The sequence below is a fragment of the Mesoplodon densirostris genome, chromosome 4 (assembly GCF_025265405.1).
Source record: "Mesoplodon densirostris isolate mMesDen1 chromosome 4, mMesDen1 primary haplotype, whole genome shotgun sequence".
Classification (NCBI taxonomy): domain Eukaryota; kingdom Metazoa; phylum Chordata; class Mammalia; order Artiodactyla; family Ziphiidae; genus Mesoplodon; species Mesoplodon densirostris.
In genome coordinates, this window is record NC_082664.1 from 61,138,839 (window position 1) to 61,164,146 (window position 25,308).

A 25,308-nucleotide genomic window follows, 5' to 3' on the forward strand; every position below is an offset into this window, starting at 1 on the left:
TATTGTTTATGATTCAGATTCACAGCAAGTCAAATAGGCATTTGTTTAACATTGCTTCTATAGAAAAAAAGAAAAGAAAAAAAGAAAACTTTCAAAATTTCAAGAAAACTTAACAAATAAAACCTCCCTAACACAACCCATTTTTAGGTCCATTCTTGTGTATTAATCATACAAGTTTTCTTATGTTCATTCTGGCTGGGGACTTCCTTTTTTTGCCCCAGTTTGACACATTTCCGATTTTATTACCTTTCAATTTTTTGCTCAATAATTATACTGAATGTAAATATTGGAAGCCTACTAGATAGTGTTTGTCTATTTGATTTTGAGTAAGAAATTTGATGCTGTGCAGATTTGATGTTGAGTAAGAACTGCCCTCAGGAAGAGACGACATAAAGTAAGAATGTCAAAATGCTTATCCATTGTACAATTTCAGGTCTTCCTCCTAAAACCCACCATACTCTACACTTTCACCAATTGACATAAAATGTGACTCTTCTCTTTAAAACAGAAGTTTAGTTTCCTAAACTACATGATGGTTCACCCCCACTAAAAAAATGCTGAAGGATTTCACTGTTAGAGAGGCACAGCTTGAAATGCATCATAAACTAAAACAATCATCAGGGTATTCACTGTCATATTTTCTTCACCCACCTTACTGGCAAAAGCTCTTGACACTCAGAATGTGTTTAGCTGTCTAATGGAAAATAACACAAAAAAACAGTAAAATTTGCAAGTCACCTTGCAAAGTTGCTTCCCTGAACTTGGACTGAAATTGAGCAAAGATAACCAAAATATAGATCAAGTATGTCATTTGGGGCTACATTTTAATCTACCTTCAAGAAAGGATTGTTTTCACTTTAGTAAACTTAAAATACTTTTTGCCCATTACCCAGGTAGATGAAAGACTGAAAATTGCTGCATATTTATTGCTAGCATTATAATAAACATTTTATTGTGCCCATTATCTGAGGCCTATTCCAGGTTTCATTACTGTGGTGCTTACCATCTCTCCAAAATATTTTACAAGTAAGAAGTCGAACTAGGAAGATGGACTGAAGCTGCTGAAATTAGAAATCATCGTTTTAGATGCTTTTGTTGACAAGGTCAATTTTTTCCACATTTGTTTGAAAGCTTGGCCTCAGAAACAGAGAAAGGAAGTGGTAGGTAATCCAGAGTTGTAAAAGTGGCAAAACGAGTGTAACAGAAGGAAGAGGGGCAAAGGCACTGAGGACTCTGGTGAGAAAGAGTAATTGGGGCTTAGGCTGAGAAGGGAAAGGGGTGAAACTAGGAAGGGAAGATAGACTAGGAAAATAAGGGGTGTCTGAAGGGATGGAAAGCCTGATAAAATTTCAGAATGTTTTAAAAAAAAATTTCAGAATGTTTAGACTTGGTGAGGAAGAAAGAGGTGGGGAGACTCTGGTCAGAGATTGACATTAAAGAGTTTTAAGTTTTTACAGAAAGAGAACTTCTCTAGATGAGACCAAAGTCAAGTGGAGAGTTGTGAGGAGAGGGAGGTGAAACAAAAGGGAGGCGAAGTTCACTGATGTCAACAGGTCATGGAACTGTGAAACTCTGTATGGATGACTGTTGTTGGGAAACAATTCTCCATAGGTCTCTCACTTTTTTGCACACATTGTAAGCTATGAATTATTCTTTACTCTGGACTATCTTTGAGTATTTTTACATCATGGACAGCCTTGAAAGACAGAGACAGTGTCTTCCTCTGGAGCAGAAGGCAAGTATGTCAATTTCCCATTATAAAAGATTCAGGATTCACCTTAAGCTCAGGATTTCTTTCCTAAAATGCAACCTACTGCATGTTCAGGTTTCATCAGCCTCTCTTCACTATGGGAAATAGGAGAAGTGCTGATATTCTGGCTACTGCTATTACCGCGAGTAATAAACAGTCCTTTATCTCTGACTCAGTAGTTTCATGTCTTCTACGAGGAGCCAGGAAACTGTGCAATGTTAACTTGTTAGCTTGCAAGTAGGGTAAAATCTCAAACCTTTTATATTCTTGATAATTTTGACAATAAGGATGGAGAGCTAACACACACATGGGTTTTTAGAAGAGAAAGGATAAGGGTGTTTAACAAAATATGAGGGAAGTCTATGGGAATTGGTAGTGAACATATTAATCAAATTGCATGGGCTAGGGACAATAAATAGTCCTCTAAAGCATTGCTTACTAAGGAGGAAAACATGGGGAATGGGTTCGAATACAGCTGCATAAACAGTGCCTAGATTGTTGCTGACTCTCATTTGAGTAGGATGACTTCCTCACCAATCAGCCTGAGTTCTGCCTCATTTTAGCAGCTAGTGTCAAGATTAATCCTAGAGCCTTAAGGAACCTGAATCTTTTATAATAGGCAGTAAGCATGCTGTGTTACATCCTTGAAAAGATGATTTGGAACAAAGAAGCTTGATGTTTCACTCTTAATACATGCTGAAATACAAGACACACATGGACAATTGTCTTACAATCTCTACTCTCTACTCATTTCTGTTGGCTTCTGGTGAACTGTCCCATTAGTATACCACTCTGACAGTCACTACTTAGTGGCTGGGACCAAGTCCATTCAATTTGTCTAACACAGCATTTAATTAAGGCTACTGTCAACAGAACTTCAAGCATTATATATAAAATTATAGTTAAAGTATATTATTTTGATATGAGACAGACTGAACCCATTAGCTGTGACCTTGTAAATTTCACTTAACTTTTCAAAGTATCTGTTTCTTCATACAAAATGAGAAATGAGCTCCTTCATACAGTGTGCTTGGTGTGGTCTCAAGAACATATAATAGTAGCCCAAATTTCTAGAAAATTTAATCTGCACTACATTTAGCAAGTTACATGGATCATTTCATTCGAACCTCACCACAAGTTCCATAAGCTTTTGAGGTAGGTACATTATTATCTTCATTTTACAAGGGCTTTGAAGAATCTGGTTAATTGCCTCAGCTTTCACAGCACGTAGCCATACTCTGGATCCTGTGAATACACTGCTTCCACCAAAAAAAAAAAAAAAAAAAAAAAAAAAAGAAAGAAAGAAAGAAAGAAAGCCACACTTTGTTCATTATTTGTTATATTGCTAATCTCTGTCTCCCTTCATTACCCAATTTTTTCCTTCCTCATACATTTTAGGAAGCTATAAGAGTATTAAATTTTGAATTCAAAGACCGGCTCCTTAGAAGAAAATCAGATCAAATCAAATATTTTATATATTTACTATATATATATATGAAATTTTACCTTTTATGGCAACAAGATAAAAGGTTGTAAGTTGTTTTCTGCACATAGTTTTAAGATATTGGACTCAGATTATCATCAATCCTGTGTTAGACAAACTTCTAACAGTAGCTTTGCCCTAACAGACTGGCCAACAAACATAAAGCAAAAAACTGTCAATTAGATGAGTTGGTGAAACAAAAAGGTGCAGAACCTGCCCTAGCTTGGCTGGTAGACATCAATACAGCCTGAAGGGGTCTCTACATAATTCCATGGACCTGCAAACAGGACAATTAAAGGACGAAAGGGCCTGGAGTTACTTCTTCCTTAATTGAGTTCTTCAGCCTTCCTTTTAGAAATACATACAGTACTACCAGACCATCAGCTCCAACCCCATGTCCATCATTACTGGAAAAGAATATCATTTTTACCAGAAGGTACCAGCCACCATATGCAGCTCATCTAGGGGATTTCCAATTACATCCCATAAAATTTATCACCAAACAGCACCTAAGGAAGAGTGAAACAAGGGGCAAAATGCATAATTTGCCACAGTGGAAAGTCATCTAATCTCTCCAGAAAAAAAATTGTCAGGTCATTGCTTGTTCTGTAATCCATCAGCAAGGTCTGCAAACCATTTAAGCTCAGTCATGCACAGGTGATTACAGAAATAGCTATACACAAAATAGGCTTTCATATTAAAAGGCTATTGAGAAGTTATGTCCCAGCTATCTTCCTGCTTTTTGAAAAGGAAAAACGGTCACATGAAACATCAATCAACAGCTTGAGGCAAATAAAAGAATTTGAAATAAAACATTTATAAATAAATGAATCGAACTAGCTGAAGATGAAGTAACTTATTTAAAGTTTCAAGGTCTTTACATATGAAAGCCTGATCATGCCATGGCCAATGATATGAAAGGATTCGCAGACTGTATATTATCATAGAAATGAAGATGTCACTACAAGGTTAACCCCATTTGAATTTATTGATGATAGTCTTTAATGTCCAAGGCTAAAGTGCTTGAATACTTTGAGTTAGGACCTTACTAGTAAAACACACATGATGAAACACTGAATAGGGAAAACTGTAACAAGAAAAGGAGAGCAGCTGCCAACAAACTTGCCTTGTCTTTTGTAAAAAAAAAAAAAAAAAAAAAAAAAAAATTCCACTATTCAAAGAACCTTAGAAACATCTTTCACTGAACTTTAGTAACTTGGAGAACACTCCCTCCTCCATGATTAAAGCTTGAGATCAAAGCACATATGGAAAGTCATTCGGGAAATATTTTCCATTTTAGCTTCCTTGGGAAGAATCACAGGTGGCATGCCCTAGTATGCCTTGCCTTCAAAGGTTCAACAGACTCACGCTCTCAGGTTAACAGGTAAGACCAGCTATATTTCATTCAAAATGATTCTTCTGTTTCCCATCAAGCTCTTTTTCTTTTTTAAATAAATTTATTTATTTTATTTTTGGCTGTGTTGGGTTTTCATTGCTGCCTGCAGGCTTTCTCTAGTTGTGGCGAGCGGGAGCTACACTTTGTTGCGGTGCACAGACTTCTCATTGCAGTGGCTTCTTTTGTTGTGGAGCACAGGCTCTAGGCACGCAGGCTTCAGTAGCTGTAGCACGAGGGCTCAGTATTTGTGGCTTGTGTGCTGTAAAGCGCAGGCTCAGTAATTGTGGCACACAGGGCTTAGTGGCTCTGTGGCATGTGGGATCTTCCCAGACCAGCACTCGAACCTGACAGGCAGATTCTTAACCACTGCGCCACCAGAGAAGCCCTCCCATCAAGCTCTTAACACACTTCCCCCAGGAGCCTCCATCAACACTCCAGGACAGTGCTGCCACAGTTCAGATGGTCCAAATTATATCAAAGAAAATTTTTTAAGTAATACCTTCTAATGCCAAAACAAAGTGTCAATGTCTGGGGTTAGGTGTAAAAGTCTTTTTTTTCCTTTTTGGAAGTGTGTTCTACAATACAGATGTGTGTCTATATCTCTGCTGAGCAAATATGCCAGTTATTTATCAATGAGACATTTTCTTTAAAGTTTGGTGGTAAGCAATATTATATTGCTCAGAAACATCTCTAAATGCTGCTCCCAGTTTATATCAGGGATGGATGTCATACAGGATCTCCCTACATTTTCCTTTATAATGTGAAGATGTGATAAGAAATTAAGTTATGGCAGGAAATGTGAAGTATTTCTCATTAGCTTAGGCTGTGAAAGATGCTACTTGGCTCTCGACTCAGATTTGGGTTGGGAGTCTGCTAGCTGCGTGACTGTGGGCAAGTTACCCTATTTTGTGCCTCAATTTCCTCATCTATAAAATGAATATAAGTAAAAAATACCAACTTCTTTGGTAAACTGTGAAGATTAAATGAGATATCATAAAGCAGTTAGAACAGTGGCTGGCACATAGAATGCACTCAATAAATCTTAACTACTATTATCATCATAATCATCATTTAGTGTGGTTATTATTAATTGGGAAAGGAAAAGAGAACTTTTTCATAAAAATGAAATCTGCCAGCTAGACAGAATGTTATTAAAGAGACATGAGATTTATGCCAAAATGTTCTTGAGGTCATTTCTTGTCTTTCAAGACAGACCAAAATACTGAAAATTGTATCTTTTTATTACAATATTTATCAAACTTTAATGTTCAATAGAATCACCCTGGGATTCTGTTAAAATGCAGGTCCTGATTCAGTAGGTCTAGGTGGGGCCTGAGATTCTATATTTCTAATGAACTCCCTGGTAATGCCAACACTGCTGAGCCACACTTGGAGTAGCAGGGTTCTATAAGGCAAGATCTCTCCTCTCTCCTTTGCATATCAATACATGTCTAATAAGGGCTAGACATGTAGACATGTAGACCAGAATCCAGGTCTTCTACCTCTAGGCTGGCAGCTCTTTGATGTATAGCTGAGTAGACCAAGATTTCTGCTGTTTTCTTGTAGATCCTTTCTAAATGCCATGTTTTGATGGAGAACTACTCAAAATTTCTTCTCCCTTGCTCTGTTAAAAATGTGCCCTTACGTTTACAAGTTTAACCACTAGACTATACTCCCTCCTAAAGGAACTATTTTCCAACATAATTCATGGCACAGAAAGTAGCCAACTCTCAGAACAACGAAACTGGGTTTTTGGTTTCCAGTTAAACGGCACAGCTATTAACCAATCTCCTTACCTACTGCTCTAAACCTAAATATGGATAATTAACCTGCCAGTTTCTTCTTGAATCATTTTATGAAAGAATAGAAAACAGCTCTTTTCAAAGTAACAATACAGTATGCATAATCATATAGATAGTGATGTAAGCTATTACTGACCAGTCTAACATACAAACAAAAGTAGGTAACTTACTGAGAGAGTGTAGCTTAGAGATTAAGAGTATGAACTCTAGGGCAAGGCCACTGGATTCAAATTTTTAGTTATACTACTGGCTTAGTCCATTCAGGCTGCTATCACAAAAATACCACAGGCTGTGTAGCTTATAAACAACAGAAATTTCTCACAGCTCTAGAGGCTGGTAGTCAAAGATCAGGGTGCCAGAATGGTCAGTTGAGGGCCCTCTTCTTGGTTGCAAACTCCTTCTCGTATCCACACACAGTGGAAGGGGCTAGGGAGATGGATGGCATCTCTTTTATAAAAGTACAATACCACTCATGACAGCTCCACCCTTATTACCTAATCACCTCCCAAAGTCCCCACCTACTAATATCACCTTTGGGGGTTAGGATTTCGACATATGAATTTTGGGGAACACAAACATTCAGATCATAAATAGTAACTACCCATTCATAAATATGACATTGACCAAGATACCTCACCTCCCTGTGCCTCAGTTTCCCCAACTGTAAACAAGGGAGAGTAATAATACAGGTTAGAGTTGTTATAAGGATTAAATCAGTTTATATACATATATATACACACACACAAAGTGCACAGTACACTACTTGATTAATAGTAAGTGCTCAATGTGTTAAGTAACTATTTTAATTGTGACAGTGTTTTAGAAAATAGCATATACTTAGTAAAGTTTTCAGTAGAACATAAACCTACACCAGTTAATGATCTTACTCACTGCAAACTCTATAGTTTCCAACCTTAAGACTTTTCTTTTGGGGCTTCCCTGGTGGCGCAGTGGTTGAGAGTCTGCCTGCCAATGCAGGGGACACGGGTTTGAGCCCTGGTCCGGGAAGATCCCACATGCCGCAGAGCAACTGGGCCCGTGAGCCACGGCTACTGAGCCTGCGCGTCTGGAGCCTGTGCTCCGCAACAAGACAGGCCGCGACAGTGAGAGAGGCCCGCGCACCGCGATGAAGAGTGGCCCCCGCTTGCCACAACTAGAGAAAGCCCTCGCACAGAAACGAAGACCCAGCACAGCCATAAATAAATAAAGCAAAAAACTGTCAAAAAAAAAAAAGACTTTTCTTTTGGCTTTTACCAGTATCTCAGGAGCCTACTTTCCTGTATTTTCCCTTAGCTTTCAGATTTCAAGTTAAAATGCTTTTAAATTTAAAATTCCAGCTCATACAGTCTCAACAGGACAAAGATTTTGTTAAACAGAAGGCAGAGAAGTTACTTATTGTTTCAGGTCCCTAATAATACTGAATGCAGTCATGGGCTTTAACCATGCTTTGTGAACAAGCATTTAAGAGCTCAAAAAAGCAGAAAGAATCACTTTTTAAGTGTACAGTAAGTTCTTCAAAAGTTCAGGTGTATCATCAGGAAATTCCCACCAAATTGGAGCTCCACAGAAAGAAATAAAGTTATTTAAATGAGGTTATTTTTCTCTTCCCAATGTGCATGAAGATTATTGTCCTTCAATATGTTATTGTAAGACCTCCCTTTTTAGGTGGAAACTTTTGGGGGTTCTAGAGAATACAGGAAAGACAGGACCATTTTGATTGACCTACATTTAGGAGATTGTACTAATATGCATTCTGTACATTCCTCTGCAAAGTTATGGAGGACTCCAAACATCTATAAAATGTGTACATCTGGGCTACATTATATTGGGGGAAGAAGTTCTCCCATTAAGAAGTTTCACAATCCTCTTCATGTTTTAGTCCTCCAATCCCTTCACCCTAAAATTCATACTATGACAACTATCCGGGACATTATCAAGAGTATTGCAAGAAAATATCTTCCCTTTTCCCGGGCCACTCTAGCTTGGAAGACTCCCAGTTTGCCTTCTTATGAGTTTTCAATATCTTGTAGCATCTAGCACTTCTTTGTGAACAAAGAGCAGAGTCCAGATAGACAAAAGCTTTACTTGACATCTTGGAACCAACAATATTATTTATCTTTCCCATTTCTGCTACCGAAAGACAACATGTCTGAGTTTGGAAAAGATAAAGACTCCAAGATTCCAAGACAGAAGGAAGCACAATTTCTCTCTCAGTAGCCCTATTTAATAGTTAGGGAAATGAGGGCTGAGAAAGAATGATAATAGTCTAATCTGTGAAAGTAAAAAGGAAGAAATTCTAATCCAGGCATATTTGACTTCAGAGACCCTGATATTTAAGAAATGAGCTCTGATTTAAGCCCTACTAAACAATTACCCCATTTTTGTTCAGTTATTGTAAGATCACACTTTTTTATGTGCTGTCAACTTCCTTTACACTGAAACCCACCAGATTACTGCAAGAAATTAGAGTTTCTTTCTTTGTTTTGTGTGTTTTGCTCAGGGATGAATGAATTCCAAGTGCCTAGAGCATTGTCTGGCTCTAAAAGATATTTAACAAAGGTGAAAAATAAGTGAATCTTACTTCTGTGTTTAGGGGGAAAATCGATGTGGCTTACAAATATTCAAGAGTTCAGAGATAAAGCACATGGCGTAGTATGAACATAGGGATCAGACAGACAATATTCTCCCTGACTTTTGATAAAATCATCTTGAAGTGGCTCCTGGGAACACAGGTACAGCTGATTTTTTTTTTTAACTGATAACAAATTCTATATCCAGTGGGTCACCTCACCTTCCCTTATGAGAGAGAGGCCGGTTAATATCATGTTACAGCATATCGGTTCTGGAATCACATAAGGGGTTGAATTCTGGCCTTACTACTCATGAACTATGTGACCTTAAGCAAAATAACTACCCACTCAAAAATTTAATTTCTACATCTGTGGTATAGAGATAATGTTAATTCCTATCTTACAGGACTATGATGAGGATTAGACAAGCTAACATAGACCAAACTCTTGGTGCCTACATATAGAAAGCCCTAACTAAACATTAGCTGTAATTAATATTAGCTCCCCAGGAGCTAGATTAAGTGGACCCAAATATGTAATAGGGGTCTCTCTACACTTAGACTTAGAAATGAGGAAAAGAAGAGTAAGGAAAAGATTATACTTTGAGGTATTATCAAATTATAATTACACTTAAAATAAGGCCACTTTTTCAACATGTACAACCAAACAAAAATAGAGTATGTAAATATAACTACTCCCTGGTGTACACGTATAGAGATTTTACAGGTGAAATTTTCTCACATATAAAATAGTACAGAGAGTCACTTTAGGCATAGTACAATCAATGACAGTAGTTACACAACATTGACAACTTTGAATTGTCTCACAAAATTTGTGCCTACGTGGATCATCAATTACATTACCCTCAGTTTTGTACATTATCTTGTATCACAGTCTAATGTGATCTTTTCTATCTTATTCATTGGGTCTATGCCATACATGAGATCTCTTTATGGCTGTTCACTAATGATCTATCTTTAACTTAAATTCATGTATCAACTACCACCATTTCTGTTATCTCAGTATTTCATCATCCTATGTTCTTTGTTCAGGCCTATAAAGTTATATCAAAATGTTGGCATATTTGATAACTATCTCTAACCAGGGAGTGATTCTTGGGGCAGTATCTGCTAATTTGATAAATTAAAATCCTATCTGCATTCCTAGGTGGCTCACTCTCCCCAGCACTCCTTTCTTTTTTTTTTTTTTTTTTTTTTTTTTTGCGGTAGGCAGGCCTCTCACTGCTGTGGCCTCTCCCATTGCGGAGCACAGGCTCCTGACATGCAGGCTCAGCAGCCATGGTTCACGGGCCCAGCTGCTCCATGGTATGTGGGATCTTCCCGGACTGGGGCACGAACCCGTGTCCCCTGCATCGGCAGGCGGATTCTCAACCACTGCGCCACCAGGGAAGCCCCCCAGCACTCCTTTCTAACCTCCCTCACTAATCTCTTACTGTATACATTGTCTCTTTGTGTTTCCCCCATGAAGGGATACCACTACTACTACTACTTTACTACTTATGAAGCATTTTCATTCATCAGGCACTGAACAAAGGCTTTGTGTTCTTTGCTTTACTTATTGGAATGATAATTTACACTATTTGCCTAAGGGTTACATTGTCAATAAGGACAAAAGCTGAAATTAAATGATTCCAAATATCATACTTTTATCCATAATGTATAGTAAGACAATATTTCCAAAACTTCTATCAAAAAAAAAAATTCAATCTAGTTTTGTTTGTTTAAGACTAAGTCAATATTTTACTCACTTATAGAATTTTAGAGTTTAGGATCAGTCTAACGAAACAATTTATGTTCCTTATTTGTAGGAAGAAGGCGGTATTCAATTCAGTGATTATGTTGATTTTCCCCCCAGAAATTTCAATAAAATAATGCTGTTCATTCAACTTGAATGTATAAAATTGATATTGTTTACACAGTAACCTTGAATATCATTATTTGTTTTGAAATTTTATGTAATGAAATTATTTCATGCCATTAAGTGTTACACATATGCACAGAAACAGAAATTTAGAGTAAAATAAAATTTGGATTAAACATTGGAATTTATGATTTATAATACTACTGATTAAATAAAGAACCAAATTTCACTATGCTTTTTCTCTTTTTTCTTTCTTGCTCTTATTATTTCTTGTATTCTACAGCAGTAATTCTAAATATCTGGGATCACCACAAACCTCATTTAAATATCAGAGGAAAGCTATGAACCCTCTCTTTTAAAATACACAGAAACAAATACATTACCTATAAACATTTATCACAATGTTTCACACAATTCTAGGGAGAGTTGATAAGAATCCCTTTTCTAGATCATTTTCAATGAGTTTGTAGTGATAGAAATTTGTAGTATCTATATTTCATGGATATTCTAGTTATCCATGCAGAAGACAAATGACACCTAGCTCTAGAGCTTAAGATATGATGTTTATTATGTAAAAATACCTAACTTGCAGGCACAAAGTACAAGATTAAAGCCTTATCAACAAGATTACTTCAGCAAAACAAGTGTCAAGTAAGCTAAACCACCATGTTATCTCTCAGAAAGAAAAGCTTTGTTATCTATATCTTTAGGACATGTCCTCAATCTATGACTCCAGAATTGGGCATATAAAAGAGGTAATTTCAAACAAAAATGCTCTTATTTTCCCATGGGAAAGAGATAAGGATGAAGTAGGAAATATTCTCCTGTACACATTTTTTAAACTACTAAATCTGCGTATCTGCAAAAGATCCTCCATCCCTAACGTCAGCAATTCTCGGGATTTCAAGAGAGATGCCTACATAACTCTAGTTAATATTCATTGTGTTCATGTGGAAACAAATATTCAAAGGTTTAAACCCAAGATCACAACTAAATTTCACAGAACTCAAGTGTTGTCCTATTATCCATTTTCTCTGTGGTTTCACAGAGCTTCAATAGTTGCTTATGCCAAGGCTACCGTTACAATTACAGAAAATATTTAAAAGGACCCCTAGAACAGATGTGTTTAATCCTTTTACCTCTCATGCCTAAATTCACATTCCAAATTATCTGTTATTTTCCATTAGTTTAATTTACCGAAAGGTGATTTGGGACAAAGAGACGATTAAACTAATCCAGGTTAAAAGAAGGTGATTTAATTACGAGTCATAGAGCCTCATTCTCACAGAGAAAATTTGAAAGTGGGTGAACACTTAGATAATTTTTAAATAATTATATACTTAGAGCATATAATGTAAAGTTGATTATCTGACCATCAATAGTGAGCAAATTATTAAATTATACATAGGCTAACATTTTTTTTTGAATGCTAACATTTCTTTTTCTAACCTGAAGTTCTGTTTAACTATTTCCACTGATTAATACTATTCCATCAGTGGGGTATTTAAAAACCTAGCGATTATCTTCAGAGGAAGCAGGAAAGGAGAGGGAAGCAGTCAAATGGAAAGTAAATACTACATCAATTTTTCATGTTGAGAGAGTATTCTAATGTACTAACAGAGACCTAAGAGCAGGAACCATCAGTTAATAAACAGTTAAGCTTAAAACAAACCATCAGCACAGGTTAAAATATAACCAAATTTTGATAACAGATTTTAGCATAGAAAGGTTTATAATTATTAATCAACCCCAGAAAAAAACACACTATGACCATTACTTATGTACACAGATGCATTGAAAATCTATGGCCCTATACTTTCACCAGTATTGACAGAATATGTTATTGTTTGTGAAACAGCGTTGTATCTGAGACTGCCAAAGTCACATCATTTCTGATTGCCAAATGTCAGTTATTTGCCTGAAACTTGTTTTCAAATTGCTTTTATATCACATCACTTAAAGCTTCAGTCTCTTCACACTATCTCAGATCATCCTCACTCATCAAAATTCCATGACTTTTACTTCCTCAAATTCATCCTACTCTCCCTAAACTAATCTGCTCACTTTTTCCCAAATATTTCCTTGGCTTCCTATTACCCAGTTAATACTTGACACTGATATGGTATAGTTTTCTCTATTAATTAGTCTTCTCGATATGACATTGTGCTATGAGTGCTCACCTTGTATTTTAAATATTGTCAGAAGAGCATGTAATGAGAAATTAAGGGCCCATCAATGTTCCATGAAACTGATTATACTGATATGAGGAAGTTCATAAAATTTTGCAAGTTTGGGGGCACTGCATTTGGGGGCAATTGCATAGGGTGACTTTGACATAAGACTTGTGTAGAACACATTCTACTGGCCTATAAGGAAAACAGATATATGAACAAATTGAGATTGGTGCCAGATGTGTACAACTGAATGTATTACCAACTAAATCAGTTCACCTGGAGAAAGTGGCAAGACATATCTGGAATCGGTATACATGTACCTCCTGCCCCTGGGCATCAAAAATACATGTGTCATATCTTATTAGGGACAAAATAATCCTTCTGAAATACCCAAGCCTCACCCACTTAAAAGGCAGTCACCACATCAAGTGTGTTGTAGGAATGTTATCTTTATTTATTCTCTTCCAGAATCTACTTTGTTCACAAGGTGAAATTTTGAAAGCCGGTTGCACAAGGTCATATAGAATGACACTGCATGTTCCTACCCCACCCCACCATTAGGGCATCCTTATCCACATTTTCGTCATGTGGTAAGATATGCCAAAAACATGAGGTCAGGGCAAAAGACAAGTGGATCCAGACATGTGCAGGGAATGCCTTCACAATAAGACTACAGGATTCACTTCACATTTAGAGCCACTTGGACAAGACAAGACTCCTTGGAATGCCAGAGCCTTCTGAAAACATGAAGAGCCACAAAGCAGTGTCGCCTGGCTGAAAGAAGAACTGTAAGAGGCTCCCCATTTATAAGATTACAGAGAAGCTGGAACTTCAGACTAGAGGTAGAGCTCTGGAGATAGAGGGAATTGCCCTGCCAGAAATGACTAATTATAAAACTAGAGTAATCACCAGAAGTGAACAGATGGAAATCTTTTCCATATCAGGTGAAAACAAAGCTAGAAATTCTGAAAATCTACAGAGTAAAACCAAGAAGTGGGGACTAAAATCAGAGAATCCACAGTAGAAACCTGCTGCCCTATAGCAGTGTCTTAGGCCTTCAACTGTCTGCAAGGGTAAGAGCATCAGACCCCACATGGTCTGGAACTTGAGCCTGACAGCAGTGACCTTAAGAGGAGAGCTAAGAATTACCCCTTTTCTGGAAAAGATGGAGATATAAGGCACAACTAATACAAGAGTGAGTGCTAATCCTGGCCGTGAAGAGCCTTAGATGTGCTAAGTGCTCAGAGGAGATGGTTGGCACAGGCAATATGTCCAGCAGGAAAGAGGAGAAGCACAGACAGGATGAAAGGAATGGCGAAAGGGAAGTGAATGCCACCGGGTTGATCTGTGTGTGCTCTAATGCACTTTAATTTGCCTGAATATAAAAATACCCGCTTTCACATTATTCCTATTGCCCAAGTGATTCCATCCACTCTCATAGTTTTGATTACACACTACAGTGTGCTGAATAGTCCCAATTCTACACATTCTATGTCTGATTTTCTAAGTTGCTTATCCAAGTGTCTAAGATTTCCAGCCAGATTTCTGTCATATCAGACTTAGTATGTCTGTAATTGATCTCATTTCATCCCTTTCACCCCACCTATGTCTACATGGATCCTCCAAATTGCCACATTGGGATTAGAAATGAAAGAGCTTTATTAGGAGACACACCTGTGATGGGTAGCGAGCACTGGAATAGGCAGGGAGACCCTTCAGACCACAGTGCAGGTCTAATACTGTGAAAGAGATTGGAGGCAGAATTGGGTAGGAAGAGGCTCATACTGCAGAGCAGTTCTGAGAGTATTGGCCAGAGCAGTGGAAATGTCTTATATCAGATGGGAATGGCACAGCTCTGGAATTACCACAGTGATCAGGCATTGGCTGATAGCTCAGCAGTCCTTTGTCATGGCAGATCCAAAGGTGCTACAGTTAGAGTTACCAGTCACTACATTTCCTGTAACAGGTACTCTTGAAAGGACATCTGTGTGACGCATCTCCACTGCACTCACACTGCTTCTTATTTTCTCTCAGTTTATTGTCCTACCATCCTTCCAATTTAACTAAATTAGGAACCAATCATTCTAAACTCCTTTCTCTCCTTCTATCTCCTAAATCCATTAAATTTACTTTTTAAGCATTTCTCAAATCCATTTTCTCCTCTCTGTCCCCTACTCCAGTTGGCCCTGGTCATGCTCCCATCCCCTCCTGCCTACACAACTGCAATAGATTCTAACTCCCTTACTCATTTTATTCCCCTAAAATCCACCCTACGCATTGGTCTGCCAGAGATACCTATAAACTTAAAACACTTCTATACCTCGAGATACCTATAAACTTAAAACACTTCTATACCTCCCCATTTCCAACAAAAATATTCATGCAGACTCTTACCAGGATGTATGAGATCCTCAGAGAATATGACTCCCGCCTTTCTCTCCAACATTACCTCCATCTCTTCCTCTATGATTCAGAAACACTAAATGCTGTTTTGCACCCCCATGCCTTAGCTCTCACATTCCTTTCTGCCCAGTATTCCTTTTCTCATCTCTCCATGCTTGACTCACTCCCAGGAATGTTAATTCTTTAAGGGTACTTCCCTGGCAGTCCAGTGGTTAAGACTTCACCTTCCAATGCAGGGGGTGTGGGTTCAATCCCTGGTCAGGGAGCTAAGATCCCACATGCCTTGCAGCCAAAAAACCAAAACATAAAACAGAAATAATGTTGTATCAAATTCAATAAAGACTTTAAAACTGGTCCACATCAAAAAAAAAAAACTTAAAAAAAAACCCCATGTGCTTTCTAGATTACATTATAAATATTTGTATCTCAATCCTCCAAAAGACTGAGTTTCTCCCATTTTTGAGCAAAAAATTCAAGGCTTTTTTTTTCATCTGTATCCTCCCCACACTTAGAAAAGTACCTGGTGCTCAATAAATATGGTTAAACAACTTATGGGAAGGACAGAAACTCCCCCCAAAATTATTGAACAACAAATCTGTGTTGAGTGCTATAAATTTTTACCTCCTTTAATTATTGGAACAACCCCAGAAAGTTAGGTATTTTATCTCCACTAGGAAACTGAGTCTCTGTGATGTAGATAAAGTTCTGAGATTTAAAACCAGTCATTTGATTCCAAAGGCTTTGCCATGCTTCCCCAATTCATATTCCAATTTAATTCCAATAAGTAAATTCCATGGTACAGTCAACTCTAATTACACTCAAAGACACAGTGTGCCAGGTTGGGGAAAATGAGGGCTTTAGAATTAGTCAGATGTGGATTTGCCACTTACTAGCAGGGGGCATTGGGAAAATTATATGAACTTCATAATGTTCAGTTGTTTTTCTGTTAAAAAAAATTGGTATAGCAGTACCTAGTTTGCAGGGATTTTGGTAAGGACTAAAGACAACAGATATGTACCACTCTCATGATGCCTGGAGAAGATTAAGCATTTAACAGGTGGCAATGGTGGAATGGATTATTTCATCCAGACACAGCAGAGCTACTAACAATCAGAGAAATGGCCCCCACATTAATATTTCTCCACTGTCCGACCCTCAGAGGTGGTAACAAAGCACTACAAACAGTGAGTCAACAGAAAGGAGGAGGAAATTTAAAAAGAAGGACTTCTGTAACCGGCAATAGGGTAATTAAATCTTTGAAAATAAAAACATAGTTAAAAACAATTGTCTGAAGATACCAGACAACTATTTAATTTATAAACCACTTAATTTCTCTTCTGTGACCCTCTGCCAAGGGAAGAGTATCTTTTGATAAAGAAAGGGATCTACTTAGAAGAAATTATTTGATATTTGGAAGTATCAAACATGCTGCAATATGGAAGAATCCTATAGAGTGCTTTTGATTTGCATCATAAACTAGTAATCATTTCAACTGTGTTATCTGCATATTTCCTGAAAGTATAAAGCTTGGAAAATATCTTGTTTCTTGGTGCTTTCTTATTTCTTGCAGCAGCCAGTTGCACTGTGAAAACATGCAGTCTTTTAGAAATTCACTGGGGTGGCTGATGAACTCAGAATTCTTGCTGTACCCCATTTGTTTTTTCATTACCCTATTCATTGGTTCTGTTGGACAAGGAATTGGAAGCCAACTTATACTTCATTTTAATCCAAATCTTGTCACCTTCAAACTTTTACCAGATCTTTCAAAGTAAGTTAAAATCAATTTGAGGGCAAGTCTATACAAAAAGAGCAAGTCTGTACCTGCCCAATAATTCAGTGATAGTTCAACAAAGGAAAGGCAGGCTGAGGATGTAGACAATTTGTGCAGGTGCAGGAGTATTTGTAATGCTCTGTTTTGTGGCAGAAATAAAGTAGGAATCTGGATCTTTCTGTGAACATTTTAACTGTCCTTTTGTTAATAAAATTGAAGTAAGTTACTTTATCTTTTTTCCTGAAGTATAGTTGGATTTATAATATTATGTTATTTTCAGGTATACAGCATAGTGATTCAGTATTTTGGCAGATATTCCATTATAGATTATTAGAAGATAATGGGTATAATTTCTTGTGCTATACAGTATATCCTTGCTGCTTATCTGTTTTATATATAGTAATTTGTATCTGTTAATCCCATACCCCTAATTTGTTCCACCCCCTTTTCCTTTCCCCTTTGGTAACCACAAGTTTGTTTTCTATACCTGTGAGTCTGTTTCTGTTTTGTATACACATTCCTTTGTATTACTTTTCAGACCCCATATGTAAGTGATATATAGTATTTGTCTTTGTCTGACTTATTTCACTAAGCGTAATATTCTCTAGGTCTGTACATGATGCTGCAAATAGCAATGTTTCATTCTTTTCTATGGCTGAGTTATAGTCCATTGCATATACTTGTACACTGTTGGTGGGGATGTCAATTAGTGCAGCCACTATGGAAAACAGTATGGAGGTTCCTTAAAAAACTAAAAATAGAACTACCATGTGATCCAGCAGTCCTATTCCTGGGTATATATCGGGGAAAAACTAAATCCCTAATTAGAAAAGATACATGCACCCAGTGCTCATAGCAACACTATTTACAGTAGCCAAGACATGGAAGCAACCCAAGTTACCTTAACTTAGTTAAAGGTTAAGAAGAAACTTGAGGATCGTTCATCTACTGTGCTTTTCCTGTTTATAAGATCATAAAATTATCTATCCTGAAGTCTTACTGGAAGCATTAAGAAACAAATTGTTCTAAAAAGTTTCTGTGTATAGAAAATAATAATGAGTGTCCATTTAAATAATTCATGCCATATAAAAAATTTTAATTATTTGCTAATGTTCTTGGGTGGTAGTGATGGCATGTTCTCTAGGGATCACTGTGGGCCAGTTTGTGCCATAAAGACAGAGGCTGTCATTGGTAAAAGAGGGTGAAAACGACATGAGTAAAGTGTTGTTGACCATTTAAGAGTTGAACAGTTCTTCCTATTTAGATATTTTAGTGTATATCAATTCTCTCAGAGCTTTACTTGCCACTTTGCCATTAAACAAACATTATATACCATTTCTAAGGTAGGAAAACAGTTTGTTCAATTATAAGACAGGCTTTTCTTTTGAAGTTGATGGAGATTTCTAGCTGGGTGCTAAAAGGATTCCAAAAGTGACCGCTCAGTGGGCATCAAAAGCTTGAGAACTAATCATCTGTCCATTGATTAAGTCACCTTTCTGTCATAGGTTGATTTATGGACACCAACCAATTTCTAATCATTCTCCAGAGCTATGTCTGATTCAGGTGATTTTAGGTACTCTAATTGTCCCATGAGCAAATAACACTATATTTCCGATCATCTCATTCATCTCTTTATTAGCTTCAGATTAAAAGTGGTCTTCATCGGTTGAGGAACCACTCTGCCTATAAATGTCACACTAATGTGTTAATAAGATCTGATTTTCTGGATTATATATGTCCATTTATTAATGTAAAATAGGGGTTCTACTTTCAAGGTAAATTATTTTCATATAATAGATTTCAATGAAAATTGGGAACATAGAGTAGTACATTTCCCAACAAAACAAGCATAGGCAATAGAGTTATCAAATATAAGCAAGGAAACTAGGGAGCTCCCACTGAATGAAATCTGCATTTATGTGGCCTAATTATGGCATAGTCATGTATAGCAATAAAAGAAGGCTCACTCATGACTGTCATCACTAGTTAACAGAATACTATGATTGTAGGTAGATTTTTCTGCTGAAAATAAATTTTTTAATTTACAGCTAGGGTTTAAAATATGATCCTCTTTTCATTGAGTTATGTGAAGTCAAAAACACAATTTATCAAGGCACAGAAGTCCAAGGTGACTTAACATAAATAAGACAGAATGTCATGGCATGTCAAACCCTTCAGTTTGAGACACAGTGACCAATTTTTAAAACCAGCTTTATTATATCTAGGCAGTAGCATAATATTTTACTATTTTTAAGATGAAGTTTTATCCAATAAAAAGTCAAGATTTTTAACTAAACCAAACCTAAAGTAGTATTTGAAACTAAATAATAATAAGCATATTTTGGTGGGTTTTTTAATCTGTTGCCTTTATAGTAATGTTATGAATGGTCAATGTTTACAACTTTACTGCTTTCTTTGTACTCAAAAAAGACTGATTTCAATTTATGTTCCTTTTTAAGAGTGATAGTCATTGAGTCATTGTAATAAAATCAGGTGATCATAAATTCCTTCCAGGAATTGCACTCCTTATATACTGTGGTTTACTTGGAAGCTATTTTATAATATGGTACTAATCAATATTCCACTGTATAAAAGAATTAACTAAAGAACCCAAATTCCCAGGATATAATTATTTAGTTCATAACACAACAAACTTAATAAACACACTTGGAAAGCTGCTTGAAAATAACTGACTTTTGTAAAATTAAAAGGACTTAAATTATACCGGGACATAGAGAAGTATAATATGCCTGTGTACAGACTTCTATGGCTGAGTCTATTTGAGATGCAGAAAGTTTTTACAATTGCCTTCAAATTATCACCTGTAACATAGATCCCTTTCAATTCAAGAGAAACATTTGAAATGCTGAGCAATGTAAAAGCAAGCAACAGCAATATTCTTAAACCATGTACCATGCAAACAGCACGTGGGGGTCAGAGGTGCTGTGCACAGTGCACTCTATTAGTTTGGTGAATATAAACTCAGAAATTTGGGTAATCACTCTTAGCCAAACAATTGCCAAGGACAGAAATGCCCTCAGACGTGCTTGCTATGCCCCTTCTTCCCTTGGCTTTGGGGATGGCTAACTTTTATCTAATTCAATCTCATCTGAAAGGTAAAAAAAAAAAAAAAAATCCATCTGTATGAAGCACTATGTTATCTTCTTAGGAAAATTCAAAGAAACATCAAATATAGTTCCTGACTTCAAAAAGGTAAATGGGCAAGAGATTTCACTTCTAGCTGCAACTCTAAGGGAAGTCTTCACAGGTAAGACAGCAACTCTTCAAAGAGTTTAAGCCTCTGGTCCAAAGGTTTAAACATTCTCAAATGTCTGTATATTGTAATCATCTGGAGAGCTCCAAAAAAATACTGAGGCCTGGGTTCCATGCCCAGAATTCCTGATTAATTAGCCTAAGGGGTTAGGGAACTTTTAAAAGTTGACCAGATTATTTTACTATTCAGACAACTTTAAAAATGATTGCCTTCATTCCTTTATCTTTGTCAGTGGTTCTCAACCAGGGGTGATTTTGCCCCCAGGGTACATTTGGCAACATCTGGAGACATTTTTGGCTGTTACAACTAGGGACGTGTTACTGGCATCCACTGAGTAGAGACCAGAAATGCTGGTGAACATCCTATAACACACAGGACAGTCCCAACAACAAAGCATTATCACACTGAAAATGTCAATAGTGCCAAGGCTGAGAAACACTCATTCATTCATTCAAGAAGTAAGAGCCACAGAACCCGAATCTGTGCCAGACACTGTGTTAGGTTCTGGGAACCCAGACATGAAGGACAAGACTCTGTCCTCCAGAATTACCATCCACAGGCAAGGGCGATAATAACCAAAGGATAGTGTGTATGACATGATAAAAACACAGCTCAAGGTGATCACAGGGGAATACGTAAAACAAGGGGAGCAATGCCTAAGCTTGTTAGGAGGGTGAAGGAAGTCTTCCCCCTAAAAGGGCATTCCCCCTCAGCATCAGCTATTGGCAGTAACTGTGATAGTGATGGCTGCACTCAGATTTTCTGGTTCAAATCTTAACTTTAACATACAAAATAGCTGTGTCTTTGGACAACTTATAGAACCACTGTGCCTCAGTTTTCTCATTTGTAAAATCTAGAAAATAGTACTTATCTCAAAAATGGGAATTGAATGAGTTACTACATGTTAAGGACTTAGAAGCGTGCCCAGTACATACCATAGGTACTTAATACTCTAGCTATCACTGTTGTAGTTTACATTTTTAATTGAAGGAAGTATAGAAGTTAGTCAAGTGCAAAAGGTAATTCCAGGCAAACGGAATATTGGGGGCAAAGATAAAAGAAAGCAGTGACACTCTATTTTAGAGAACTACACAAAGTTAACTACATTGGATATAATGAGTAGGTTGGTGCTTAGCAAGAATTGAAGATGGAGAGGTGGGCAAGTAATAATTGTCTGAAGGCAAAATCTCCCCAGTTTTCACCCTCACCTGTATCCACATCCTTTGCTCTGCAGATTTGTAGTTTCTCCCATCAAAATTCTATTTTCCTACTCCTTGTATCTGAGCTAACTTTATGACTTACTTTGGCCAATGCAATCCAACAGAAGTGACAGTGTGCCAGGACCAAGCCTAGGCCTTAAGAGGTCCGTGAACTTTTACTCCCTCTACTGGAACCTTGCTCAACAGCCAGAAAACAAGCTCTGGTAAGTCTGCTGGATAAGGAGACTCGTGGCCTAATCGCTCCATCATACCAGCCAAGATCCAGCCACCAGGCACCTGTCAGCTACCCACAGATGCATGAGATCTAGGTGAGGTCAGCTAAGCCTGAGCTGGATCAGCAAAACTTCCCAGCTGACCTGTAGACTCATAAAGGGTAAATGTTTGTTGTTTTAAGCCACTGAGTTTGAGTGTTATTATGCAGCTTTCTTGCAGCAATCAATAACTGATACAGAAATATCCAGATTATGGACATATTATATACCACACATTAATGGAGTTTGAATTTTTATCTTGAAGCTAGTGAGGAGCCATTGAATGACATTAGCAGGAGACATTTAGGAACAGTTTTTTTTGAGAAAAATTATTCTGGCAGCAGTGTGACAGAGCGTTCAGAATGGGGCAAGCCTGAAGGTGCTATTGGAGAGATGAAGAGAATAATGTCAGAGATGGCACTGGCTACTATTGCTAAATCACAGTTAAGAGCTATGAAAAGATTCAAGTTTTAATGGGAAAAAAAGATTTTACAAATTATGATCTAAGGATAATATTGATATGGCCCCCCCAAAAAATTCCAGAAAACTATTAAATTTCCTAAGACCATTTCATTCCCAACTAACCTTTCATTCTTTCATTTTTGATAGAATTACTAAAATGGTGAAATCAGGGTTGATAACACACATACTATATCTTGATTCAAGCAGAAGTCAGATGGCCATCTTTTGGAGATAGTATGAAGGAGACTTCTTTAGTGAATGGGAAGATAGCTTCTAAGTTCCATTTCAACTCTTCTGGGGTTCTATTGGGAAGGAGAGCTAGAGTATTTGGAACTGCAGAGTGCACTGGTTTGTTTATAATTTCCTACCACTACTGCCACCATCAAATTTAGAAGACTACTTTTGTTCTCTGAAACAAGCAGGACATGAATTATAGAAACCAATCTAAAAGCCTATGTATACCATAGAGAACAACACTAAGATTTATAGATAAAACACCATTGATCACATATTACAGAAAACTCGGAATATGTGACTCCCAATGAGTCACAATAATAAACAAATAAGAAAACAGAACAAGGTCTTCAGTATGATTTTTTTCCCATTAAATATCTATGTCTACTTCTTGCTTCAATACTCTATGCTTAGCTATGCTTTTTGGTTTTTGTTTTTTCATTTTAAGAAATAATAACTTAGCCTTTACCTAAATTGCAATGAATGTTTTTTAAGCCCTTTCTGTTCTCAGGTAGAGACTGAATGAAAAAAAGGTCTATTTTACTGTTCTACCCAGGCCAATTCTCACTTTAATTTCCTTAGGTTTTCCCCTTCTCTTTATAAGTTTCTCCTGCTTGTATGCCACTCAAGTTGCTCAAAACGTGAATCTCCTCATTTTCCTATCCAATTCCCAAACCTAGTATTCAAAGTCAGTTTTTACATGGAACACAAACCTCAGCCATCTGATTGCCTTTAAAATTTCAGTACGCATTAGAAATAATTTCTCCACACATTTGGTCTGTTTCAGTGCTTCCAAAATGACCACAATAAATCTGTGAATCATGTCTAGAACACTTTTTCCAGACCATGGTTTCTTTTATTACTTTCAAAGTCTTGGATAATTTACCACTCATCCCCTTCAAACTACCTGCACCGCTCACGGTAGCAAGTGATACAAACCATACAAGCAGTACAGCACCCATTTCTCCCATGAGGAATGGGCTCCCTTTATGTAAAGTTTCTCATGGATTAATCTTTTTTTTTTAAGGATGGAGGTTTTTTATTTCTGTCTCGAAAGGAATAAAAATAAAATTTACAAAGAATTCAGACTTCATTGTCTTCAAAATGTTCCCTACTATAAATTCTTGCTCTCCTTATTTTAGAGTCTATAGAGTAGTTTAAAATAAAAGTTTGCAAGACCCAGAAACATTCTTTGCAAGTTAGTAATACAGTAATCAACCTTATTCACAGTCACTTAAGATCAAGAAAATACATAGTAAGGCAGGGATCTGTAATATAAAGAATATAGCATAGTTATTGCCTGCCTTCTCTTTTTTAAGTTTACTTTTTATTATGAAAGTAATATGTTGTTATATACTCACAATACTGAAAAAAGTGGGAGAAAACGATCAAAATGGCTAATAACCACTTCTAACATGTTAGTAATCATTCTTCTAGTCCTTTTTCAATAAATAGTTACATAATTGATTTGCCACATATCCAGGTCTATAACCTTTTTTATTTAAATTATAGCATAAGCATTACCCCATTTTGAATATAATTTTATTAAAATCTGTAATTTATGATCTAGTTAGGTTTGATAAATCTCTCTTATTATAAAATAAATTATTTTATCTGTCCAAGAGGAGGTAATTTATTATATAGGTGAATTTTTAATTCCTGCTAAGAAAATCTAAGTAATAAATGTCCTTGCAAATATTGTCAGTCTTGATATATATAGTTATGAGTTCAGCCGTAAAACAAATTAGCAGTCTCTCAAGTTCACATCTGCAAATAAGGAGTTTATAGTACTCAATTTATTTTGCTTTCAAAAAGGAATAACTTATAAGAGACTATATTTATATCCCTATAATTCTTACTGTGATCATTTTCTCTCTGGGCCTTATAGTTATGTAGTGGAAGTAGTTTAAGACATTACTTAAAGCTAAAGACAAAAGCAGATAATCAATTCAGTATCCAACTGGTGATATAAAGTCCCAGAGTTTTACTAGAATAAAATAAATAGTCTTCACGACAAACAGGAAAACTGATAAGGAGTATAAGTTGATATTTTACAACAGTTTGTCCTTGGTGAGTTAAGGCAGCATTTTTTGGAACTTCACTTTGCAAAAAATAAAAACACCTAGTTTTGAAAGACATTGATGGCTATGCTACAGAACAAAATAAGACAACCAAAGAAAACTTCCAAGTGGTAAATATGTGTGTGTGTGTGTGTGTGTGTGTGTGTACATGGAACACTATATGCTATATCTCACATTTAGAAGATTAAATAAAGCTCTTCAAAGTACTGTAATACCAAACCAAATAAAAAAACAACTTTTTTTTTTAGCATTCAAGATCTTTTGTCTTTATGTTCTAAATCTGTAATGATGTTATTTAACATATTTTCTCTTCACTTCATTTCCATCCTAGGTCTCTGATTCTTTTTTTTTTAAATTCATGTATAGTTGATTTACAATGTGTGTTAGTTTCTAGAGAAAAGTGATTCAGTTATACATGTATATATATTTTTCATATTCTTTTCCATTATAGTTTATTACAAAATATTGAATATAGTTCCCTGTGCCATACAGTAGGACCTTGTTTTTTATTTTATATATAGTAGTTTGTATCTGCTAATCACAAACTCCTAATTAT